Source organism: Sturnus vulgaris, chromosome 6 (genome assembly GCF_052056855.1).
Source record: "Sturnus vulgaris isolate bStuVul1 chromosome 6, bStuVul1.hap1, whole genome shotgun sequence".
NCBI lineage: Eukaryota > Metazoa > Chordata > Aves > Passeriformes > Sturnidae > Sturnus > Sturnus vulgaris.
In genome coordinates this window covers 46747436-46758349 of record NC_142248.1, presented here as the reverse complement: position 1 = coordinate 46758349, position 10914 = coordinate 46747436, and the positions used below count along the sequence as shown (strand labels likewise).

The window sequence follows — 10914 nt, the reverse complement described above, 5'->3', positions numbered from 1 at the left end:
AGTCATGGAATGGTTTGGGTTGGGAGAGACCTCAAATCCCCCCCAGTGCCACCCCTGCCATGGCAGGGACACCTCCCACTGTCCCAATGTCCAACCTGGCCTTGGGCACTGCAGGGATCCAGGGGCAGCCACAGCAAATCTGGGAATTCCAGCCCAGCCTCTCCCCACCCTCCCAGTCAGGAATTCCCAATATCCCAATATCTCATCCATTCCCATGGCACTGGGAGCCATTCCCTGTGTCCTGTCCCTCCATCCCTTGTCCCCAGTCCCTCTCCAGCTCTCCTGGAGCCCTTTTAGACCCTGGCAGGGGCTCTGAGCTCTCCTCAGAACCTTTTCTTCTCCTGGCTGAAGGTGCCACCACCCCGGAGCTGCAGCTCTGCCAAAGCTTTGCAGGACTTTTGTTCCCTTTCCTCACATTCCAACACAACATTCCTTAATTCCTCTTTCTAACGCAGATCAAGCAGCTCTCACTTTTTCTGCTCTGATGTGTTAATTTCTAGAAACCAGACAAAACTCTATTTCATTTCAACTCCAAGCTTGGTGGAGAAGTTCTCCAGGAGAAGAGAAAAAGGGAGAAGAACACGCCAGGAATCTTCTGAGAGCCCAAAGGTTGTTTGTTTGTCTTTGAACCTCGTGCCAAAACAATAAACCACAATTATCCTCATTTTCCGCCTGCAATTTCCAGCCCTGTAAACCCTTTATGTTAGAACACATCAAACTCCTGCTCCCTGCCAATCCTGCCTGTTGCTAAGGAACGAACAGGGGGAAAAAAAAAACAAAAAAAAAACAGAGCTGGGGGACTTGAAAGTGCTCATTAAAAGGCTTTGTGCATCCCTATCAGGGAAATGCTAATTCGGGAAGGCTGATTGATACCCCCACCTTATCAACTTCCAGCCACCAGGAAGCAGCTCTGGCTCACCTTCAGTCGCTGTTGTTAACACTCCCCCCCACAAAAAAAAAAAAAAAAAAATAAAATAAATTAAATTTTTAAAATTAAGGTTTCTTATTTAAGCAACCGAAACCATTTTAATCCTAAAAAGCACGGGGATTTTTCATGTTCTGCACACCTCGGTTCTGAGGCTCGGGGAATTATTTAAATATGTTTTACATTCTCTCAGCCAGCCGGGCTGCAGTGCTTTATTTAAAGCTTTTTTCCAGGCGTGCATTTCTAGGATATCCTTTGGAGCATCCTGCCCTGTTGGAGAGGGATAAAAGCTGCTGATCCCAACAGGAATTTTGTGCCAGGACCAGGGCTCCCTCCTCCAGGGCTCCCAGTCCCAAAATCCCGATAAAATCAACGTCAAATACCTGGAAAACCAATATCAAATCCCTGGAAAATCAACATCAAATCCCAGGAAAATCAGCATCAAAATCCTGGTTAAATCAACATTGAAATCTCAGTAAAATCAACGTCAAATACCTGGAAAATCGGCATCAAAATCCTGGTAAAATCAACATCAAATCCAAGGAAAATCAGCATCAAATCCCAGGAAATCAGCATCAAAATCCTGGTAAAATTAGCATTGAAATCTCAGTAAAATCAACGTCAAATACCTGGAAAATCGGCATCAAAATCCTGGTTAAATCAACACTGAAATCTCAGTAAAATCAACAACAAAATCCCTGGAAAATCAATATCAAAATCCCAGTAAAAATCGACATCAAATCCCTGGAAAATCAATATCAAAATCCCAGTAGAATCAATATCAACATCCCTGGAAAAATCAACATCAAATCCCAAGAAAATCAACATTAAAATCCCTATAAAATCAACATTAAAATCCTGGTAAAATCAACTTCAAAATCCTGGTAAAATCAACATCGTTCAGCCATTATTAATTTTTATTTCAATACGTGTCAGTGTCACATTCTAAGGAATAATATTTTGGCTTCTTTGTTAAGCTCTTCCTCCTCTGTTTCAAGGTTGGATTGCAGACTGGGATTGCTGTAAATTTAGGGTAAAAATATTCATGGATTGAGGAAAAAAAATTAAAATTAATCACTTTGCACAGCAGAGCAGAGACTTGCAGGGTCATGCTCTCCATGCACACCTAAGGAAAAGAGAATTTACCCCAACCACTCATATAAAGGAAAATTAAATTAAATTTAATTTTAATATCACCCTAAAATGAAGGAGCTACACCAAGTTTCCAAGCCCAAATACTCCAGGATTTCTCAGATTTCCTGTCCTTTTCTGCCTCCTTTTGGAATTGGGAGCAACTCTGGCCTTACCCACTCCCCCAAAAGTGGCAGCAGCAAATCACAGCCAGCCTGGGCCCAATCACTCATCCCCTCATTAATTAGTGAAGCTAAATTAGGAAGGGAACACTTTGCAGTTTAATCAAAGCTACAACATGGTGATTAATGTGCTGAAAGGTTGGGAAGGGCTGACCCAGAAATGAATTCCCAACGGGAAGCAAAATTAAACACGGGGAAGTGGCAGGGGGAGGGAAGAGCTCTTCCCAACGAGCTCGGGGACGTTTTTACACCAATGATGGAAAACATTTCCCAGCCACGGAGCCAAACATCCCATATTTCACAACCAGGCCCAGACTTTGTTTGATCTGGGCTTTAAATGAAGCCATAATGTGACCCAGCTCTCGCTGAAAGTGAAGGATTGCAGAGCCATTTATCCAGGTTTTCCCTGGAAGTTCAGTTCATCCTGCAGACCTCAGGTGTCCCTGTGTCCCCTCTGTGGTGGCACAAGCCCTGTCCTGTCCCCTAGAGATTGGCACCAGCCACAGCAGCTTTGTCAGGCACGTATTCCTGCTTAAGGAGCAGAAAATCAGGGACCAATCCACATTTCTGTGCTTCCAAGAGGAGTCTCCACTCTGGTTTCCATCCTGGCAGTGCTGTCCCAGGTCCCGGCAGTGCTGTCCCAGGTCCTGGCAGTGCTGTCCAAGGTCCAGCCAAAGCTGTCCCAGGTCCTGGCAGCGCTGTCCCGGATCCTGGCAGCGCTGTCCCAGGTCCTGGCAGTGCTGTCCCAGATCCTGGCAGTGCTGTCCCAGGTCCTGGCAGCGCTGTCCCAGGTCCTGGCAGTGCTGTCCCGGATCCTGGCAGCGCTGTCCCAGGTCCCGGCAGTGCTGTCCCAGGTCCTGGCAGCGCTGTCCCAGGTCCCGGCAGTGCTGTCCCGGATCCTGGCAGCGCTGTCCAAGGTCCAACCAAAGCTGTCCCAGGTCCTGGCTGTGCTGTCCCAGGTCCTGGCTGTGCTGTCCCAGGTCCTGGCTGTGCTGTCCCAGGAGCTCGGTGTCACCTGCAGCACCCGAGGTTGCTGGATGAGGTTAAAGTGGGGGTTGGTGTCTAATGGCGCTTTCTAATGAGGTTTTCATTTCTCCTTGGGGTTTTGGGGGAAGGGGAAATGATTTAGGAAATGTTTGTGTTGGAGATGGTCCAGATCACCTTTTCCCATCCTCTTCCAGGGGATATTTCATCATCACAGAATTCCAGAATGGTTTGGGTTTGAAGGGAATTTAAATCTCCCCCAGAGCCACCCCTGCCATGGCAGGGACACTTCCCACTGTCCCAATGTCCAACCTGGCCTTGGGCACTGCCAGGGATCCAGGGGCAGCCACAGCAAATCTGGCAATTCCAGCCCAGCCAGGAATTCCCAATTCCCAATATCCCATCCATTCCCATGGCAGTGGGAGCCATTCCCTGTGTCCTGTCCCTCCATCCCTTGTCCCCAGTCCCTCTCCAGCTCTCCTGGATCCCCTTTAGGCTCTGCAAGGGGCTCTGAGCTCTCCCTGGATCCTTCTCCTCTCCAGGTGAACATTCCCAGCTTTCCCAGCCTGTTTCCATTACTTCTCATCCAGCCAGCGCAGGAAATTCCCAATTCCCACTGCAATCTGGGAAACCCATCCAGATGATCCCAACCCCACCTACACTCCCATGGCAGCACCCAGGGGAGCACCCAGCACCAAAGGGACGGGAAGGAGCCGTGACAGAGCCCTGCCTGTGCCCACAGTGCTCCAAACCACCCAGGTTTATCGATATTCCTGTTCGCCCTGGATTTTTCCATCCGAATTCCACTGGAAAGGATTCATATTTACCTTGGTGCAAAGGTGTTTATCCAGCTCTTAACCCTGCGAGAGCTCAGCTGAGAGCTCTGCTCTGTGCACATCGATCCAGGCTCTCCTCCACTCACCTGGAGAGGGACAACCCAAAAATGTTCATCAGAAGCAAATGTGAGCAGCCAGGAGCTGCCAACGAGCAAATCCCTCGTCAGCAACGAGCACGGAATTTGGGTTTATTGGAGGTAATTAAACACCAACAGCACCTGTGCAGCTCAGGGGCACAAAATCCAGGTAATTAAAAGGGTGGTGGATGAGGAAAAATCAGGGCAAGCAAATGCAGGCACGGATTAGAACAATTTCCAGATTCCTGATGTTTCTCAGTGATCCACTTTCACAAAATCCAGGTAATTAAAGGAGTGGTGGACGAGGAAAAATCAGGGCAAGCAAATACAGGCACGGATTAGAACAATTTCCAGATTCCTGAAGTTTCTCAGTGACCCACTTTGGCACAGCTTGGATTTGGGAATTTCCTGGGATGTCTGGGTGCAGGAAGAGAAAAGGGGAGAACTGGGAAGCTCCACTCAGGATTATTCCACTTTAATTTTGGAATCACTCCGTTTGCAACAGAAGAGTTCAAAAATACCAGATTTGGGGAATTTTCTGGACTCCCAGAACACAGACACAGCAAGAAACCCACCAGAGACCCTGCACACAACAGATCCCACACAGCCATGGCCCCAGGGGTGGGAATTTTTTCCCTGGGGACACAAATATTCCCAAATCCCTCCTCCTGCAGCTGGGCCAGGTCATTCATGAGCCAGCACACATCCCTTCAGGATTTTAAAGCTCCCTTTAGGATCCATTCACCATTTTCCTTCCTACAGTGATCACTGTGATTAATTATTCCCACTTTTTAATCACTGCCAGGTTCAATTTATCCAAGTTCAGCTCCCACCCCCTGGAATGTGCCACGTCCCTCCTGTCTAAAATGAAGGAGTGACATCGTTAGACACCAAGTGACATTAAAATGCCATCAAGGGAACAACTCACTGATGAAGCCGTTGAGTGCAGTGCATTTCTTTTCCAAACTGGGAAAACTTACAGTTCAGGCTAAGAAAAATAGAGGGATTCATCCAGATTTCCACGGAAAACATTAATAAAATCCCATTTAATAACCAGTGGCCATCAAGCAACTGCCTCAGAAATGCTGGAGCCCAGTTAATTGTGAGTCCCTCAATGCCTCAGCTAAAAAAAATTCATATGAACATGAAATGGGAGTGTTCTAAGGAGATTAACTTTATTTATTATTCTTATTTATTAACCACTTTAACTTCCAGAAAATAAATGTCCTGTCCATTCCCTGGTTGCAGCGAGCCTGAATCAAATCTGGAGATTAAAACTGGTTCATGCTCGGGGTCCCCAAAGGAACAAACCCTCCCAAAACTGAGCACGTTCAGCTCTCATCATTATCAGGCATTTTTCTCTCTGGTAAATCCCAGGAAAAAAAAAAAGGAGGGAAAGTCCTGTAATCACAACCAGGCCCAAATCTAAATTCCCTTTGCACTTCCCTCTCTCACCGTGAGCCCAGGGATTAAAAATCCCATTTCAGAAAGAAACACAACATCCAAAAAGCCAAAGAGTTTCACCAAAAGGGGGTGGGAAAGGATTAAATATCCTGACCCTAAACCTTACCTTGTGCCTCTTTGGGGCAGAGTGATGGGACTGATTCTTGCTCACCCCAACAACCTCACAAAAACCCTCCCAAATTCCCTATAAATGCAGCTCGTGGAGCTTTCCTGGTGTTTTGGGAGCAGCCAGAATTTGCCTGGATTCATGGCACAGGAAAAGAATTCTTTGCCTCGTGTGATTGTCTCACTTCAAAACCAAATTGTCTCTAACAGAGCCCATGAAAGAATGGAAATGAGGACTGGAAATCCAGCAACTGGAAAAGGATGGGACACTGAGGGATGAAGTTATTTTATGACTCTGAAATAAAAGTTGGAGAAGGGGCTCAGCTCTTCCTCAAGCCTCCCTGACACTCTTTGTGGAGCAGAAATTCCAGCTGTGACCACCAGCTGCTGTTCATGGGCTGGTTTATCCCCTGTTAAATTGTAAATTAATATTTTTCCCCTTTTACAAAAGGGCAGCCTGCCACACTCAGCCTTGCTCTGACTATAAAGAAGGCTCAGGCATACATTTTCTCCCAATCCAATATAAATTTCACTTTGCCTACTTGAATAGTTAAGTCTCTCAGTAGTAAAACTCCAGGAATTTATGGTTTATTTTAAAAGGCCGTGGAGGAGAAGGTGAGGATCCAGAGCTTTATTGAGCTGGCTGCAGCTTTATTTCCCAGCTATTAAGGAGTCATTCATTACCCCCTGCATTATTCTAACATATGGATTTTTCACTAACCTGGCTGCAAAGTCACTCTGGCACCCAAATTTCAAGAGGAATTCAAGAGAAGACTCCCCCTGCAGCCACCCTGAGCAAGGCCTCGGGATCATGGATAAACTTCCCATCCTTGGAAATGTCCAAGGCCGGGGTGGAAGGGGCTTGGAACAACTTGGGATAGTGGAAGAAGGGGATGGAATGAGAGGATCCCTAAAGTCCAACCCAAACCACTCTGTCATTCTCTGATGTTATAATCCTGAAACTCTCCAGAGAATTCCCTAAAAACCCATTTCCCAAGGGATGAGGGCAATGGCAGAAGCCACCCTGCAGCTTGCTGGAGACCTGGATTGACCTTATCCTTGAAAAATCCTTATAAAATTCAATGTAACCAGAAGGAAATTTTATCTCAGCTGCGTTAACAACTTCCCAAATTCCCCAGCTCCTCCTCGGAGCAGCGGGATGGGCAGAGGACGCGCGGGACGGCGGCGGCCGCTCGGCAATCGCGAGGGGTTTCCACCGCCAGAGCCATTTATCAGTGTCAGCTTCTTCATCCTCCTGGCAGAAATATTTCCAGTTCATTAATGGGAACCCGACAGAGCGCGGTGAGGAATGTGCTCTGCTTGTAGGATCAGCACCCACCCCCAGCAGCGCCGGCTCCCTGGGGATAAACGTTCCCTTGGCTCCGAAATCAGGGAGAGGAGAGGACAGAAAAGCAACAAATTTGGAGGGGTGGGAATCACTCTGATTTCTCAGGTTTTCATTTGCAGCGTGAATGGTTTTTTCTCAGGTTTTTTTTTTCGGGGGGAGGTAAGTGAAAGTTTCGGTCATTTTTCATCCCAAATCCACTCAGGTTTATTTTCAAAGGGATCTGTCAGAAATTCCCCCCCCCCCACCAGCTCTTGCTAAAAGCTTCTCTCCAAAAAGAAAGAGCTTTTTATTCCAAAGCTTTTCTCACCATCTCTCAGCAGCCAGGCCACAAGTGCTGCTGTTAGAGGGGCTCCTATAAAATCAGATTTCCCCATCCCAGAAGTGTTCAGCGTTGGATGGGGCTTGGAGCACCCTGGGGTAGTGGAAGGTGTCCCTGCTCACGGCAGGGGATGGAATGGGATGGGATTTAAAGTCCCAACCATCCCAAACCATCCCAGGATTCTCTGATTCTATGAAATCCCAGCCTTTATTAATTCACAACACTCCCAACCTTTTTCAAACCCTCTCTGAGGAATAAAGGACCACGAAGCCAAAGAAAACATCATTCCAGAGGCCAGAGTTCCTCACAGGACACGGAGGAGATGAGCTGTGGGGCTCCCCACTAACAACTAAAAATAAAAAACCCCAAATCAGAGCACAGCCATAATTATATAATTAAGGCTATAAAGGGACACTGTGTGGAACCTTAATTACTGCACCATGAGTCAGCCTGGCTTTAATCTGAGTTTAAGTGGCTGGAAATTGATAAATCTCGCAGTGAACATGCCAGGTGAGTGCCCACCCCAAGGCAGCCTGAGCTTATGGTTTGGTTCAGCAGGGGAAAAAGGAAGTCAATCATATTTTGTAAGGCGAGTGTTCATCCCATTAAATTTAGTAATAAAGCAAGGACTCAATTATATTCTCACAGGCCGCTTTCAGGTTGAGTGGTTAATGGATTGTTGGATATTTTTTATGGACAGTGCAGGATCTGCCAGAGCTGTCCAAGATGAATTATTAGGGTCAGTTAAAACCCCAAAAAACCCCTCAGTAAAACCTCAAAACCCACAAGCCTTTAGGTTAATATTCAATTATCATCATAAAAAAAATATTCTTTCAGCTGAACCAGCTGTAAATTCCCAATATTTAAAGGCGCCCCCAATGATTTTCCCATTTCCACCTTAAATTCCCGTGCCGAGCCCCAAATCCTGCAGACACCAGGAGCCAAACCCTCCCAGCCCAGCTGAACTAATGCATTTGTCTCCTGAAATTCACCATGGAAATGGAACATTGAAGGAAAAGGGAGAGACAGGAAAATTACAGGTTCCCAATGACACTTCCCACAACGGCTCCCTAATCCACCGTGCCGTCCTTTCAGCCCCGAGCGCCGCCGAGTCCATTTAGCCGGGATGGGAGCATTAAATCCTTCATTTTCCAGGGAAGAGGCGATGGCATCGAAATCTGGTGTTTGAACAGAACTTTTAAATTATGTACTTGAGCAGCTCGATTTGTTTAATCAAGGTCACCGAGCGCCCAGAACTCGGGGCTGCAGCGTTGACGAGGGGGAATTACCGTCAGCGGCGTCCCAAAGGCAGCAGCTGCAGGAAAGTCACGCTTCTCCAGGAGCCTGAAGTGACACTTTAATTATTTGGGCAAATTTGAGCTGCTCAGAGTGTGTGGCTGGTGCTGCTCCACGAATTTCGTCGCTGCTGCTCCACGAATTTCGTCGCTGCTGCTCCAAATGTTTTTCCAGCACGGCCCATGGGTGCTCAGGATTTATCCCACAGCCACGGATCCCATAACCAAGCACAGCCACGTTCTCCAAGTCCAGCAGGCTCCAAAGCAAATCTACAACAATTATTATCCAGTTTCGACCTGATTTTATCCCATAATTTCACATCCCGGGTGATCAGAACTACGTAACTCATGAGTGATGTATTTGCACTTTGTTGCCATTGAATCCCTGATTTTTTGGGGTTGGAAGGGACCTTAAAGCTCTCAATCCCAAATTTCTGCTGTGGGCAGGGAGTCCTTCCACCTAGACCAGGCTGAAAACTCCAAATTCTCTTTCTATAAATGCTTTTTGGGCAGAAATCTTTAAAGAATATTCCAGAAAATAATACAGTTTTTTAAGAGAGAAGGAAAATGGATTCCCCGGTGCTGAATATTCAGCTTTGCTCCCAAGCACCCAGGAGAAGCTTTGTTAAGGAATAAACCATGGGAGCCACTTGTGCCTTTGGCATTTCATCCATCACTCGTGGGATGAACAAGGAACAGCCCCCTCTTAGAAGGGTTTCACCCCAAAAGCCAGCTGGCACCCCCAAAATCCCTCAAATCTCCCTCAAAACCCACCCAGATGTCCCAAAATCTCACAAATTCAGCCCCAAATCCACCCAGGACCCTCAAAATCCCCAAAATTCACCCCAAAATTCACCTGGGACACCCAGAATTCACCAAATTCACCCAAAAATTCCCCAAATACACCTCAAAGTCCCACCTTGGATGCCCCAAACCCTCACATGAGAACCCTAAAATTCCACCTAAAATCCAGCTTGAAATCCCTCATATTCCCCAAATTCACTCCAAAATTTCATCTGCATCTCCCAAAATCCCACCTGGGATCCCAGACTGCACCTGAGACCATCAGACTTCCAGAAATTAAACCCAAAAATTCACCTGGGATCCCCAGGTTTCGTCTCCAGCCAGGGACAACGGGGTGACCACAAGTCACAGGTCCAACACGCTGCTCCTGGGCAAACAGAAATGGATTTTTTTGACCATTTGAAGCTATTAAAAGACAAAAATAAGAAAGCGAAATAAGTTTAAAAAGAGGAATAATGTGAATTACCTCAGTGTGTGGTCATTAACAAAGCTGCTGTCGTGGTGTTTATTTGCTTTCACATTTTTAGGGGACACTGAAGTAAATTAGAGATGAGGTGACTGGAGAGGCTGAACAGCAGGAAAATTTCTCCCTCTGATTCCAATTGTGATCCCAAGAATTCCAAAACACAGCCCTCGAGCTGACAAGTGAGTCTGAACAGGCTGTGCTCCCTGCACACACAAATTCCAGGACACAGGGCGGGTATTCCTTGAGTAAGAGCATCCTGAAGGACAAAAAATCAGGAGCAAAAATCCAGCCTGGAATTAACAGAGGCAGGTGTGGATGTCAGATGTGGAAACATGGCTCGGTCACCAAGCCAGGTCACCAAATTTAATTAGTGCAGCAGAAGATGTGGGAATTGAAGGAATTGAAAATTCCTTGAAAATTGGGGGAATTTAGGGACCAAGAGTTCTTCTGCTCCAGATCTATGGATCCTCTTCTATGGGAGCACCTTCCCTCGAGGCAGCTGCTCCCAGGTCCTTCCAGGTCAATGGATCTTCTTCCATGGGGACCCTTTCCCTTGGGGCAGCTGCTCCCAGGTCCTTCCAGGTCCTTCCAGATCTATGGATCCTCTTCCACAGGGACACCTTCCCTTGGGGCAGCTGCTCCCAGGTCCTTCCAGGTCAATGGATCCTCTTCCATGGGGACACCTTCCCTCGAGGCAGCTGCTCCCAGGTCCTTCCAGTTCACCTGTGCTGTGAGACAACATCGTGGCTGCACCCAGGGCTGGAGTTTGAGGGGAACAAGGACCCCCAATTTTGGTGAGGATTCGTGTCCAGAACTTTGGGTCAAGGGGCTTTGGGTGCTGGAATTCTGATGAAGGCCAATGGTGGAGTCCCACATCTCCCTCATAGGATCATTGAGGTTGGAAATGATTTTTGGGGTCATTGACTCCAAGCTGTGCCCGATGCCCCCACCCTGTCCCCAGAGCTCCGAGTGTCATAT

General features: G+C 47.2%; 1 long non-coding RNA gene across 1 annotated transcript; it reads right to left on the bottom strand.

Moving 5' to 3' along the window:
- Positions 1-6967: 6967 nt before the first annotated feature.
- LOC148223477 (uncharacterized) lies at positions 6968-10450 on the bottom strand. Its single transcript, XR_015804350.1, has 3 exons — positions 9937-10450; positions 9765-9837; positions 6968-8936 (listed from the first exon to the last, which is right to left on the bottom strand). It is a non-coding gene; the product is annotated as an uncharacterized LOC148223477 (long non-coding RNA).
- Positions 10451-10914: the final 464 nt, after the last annotated feature.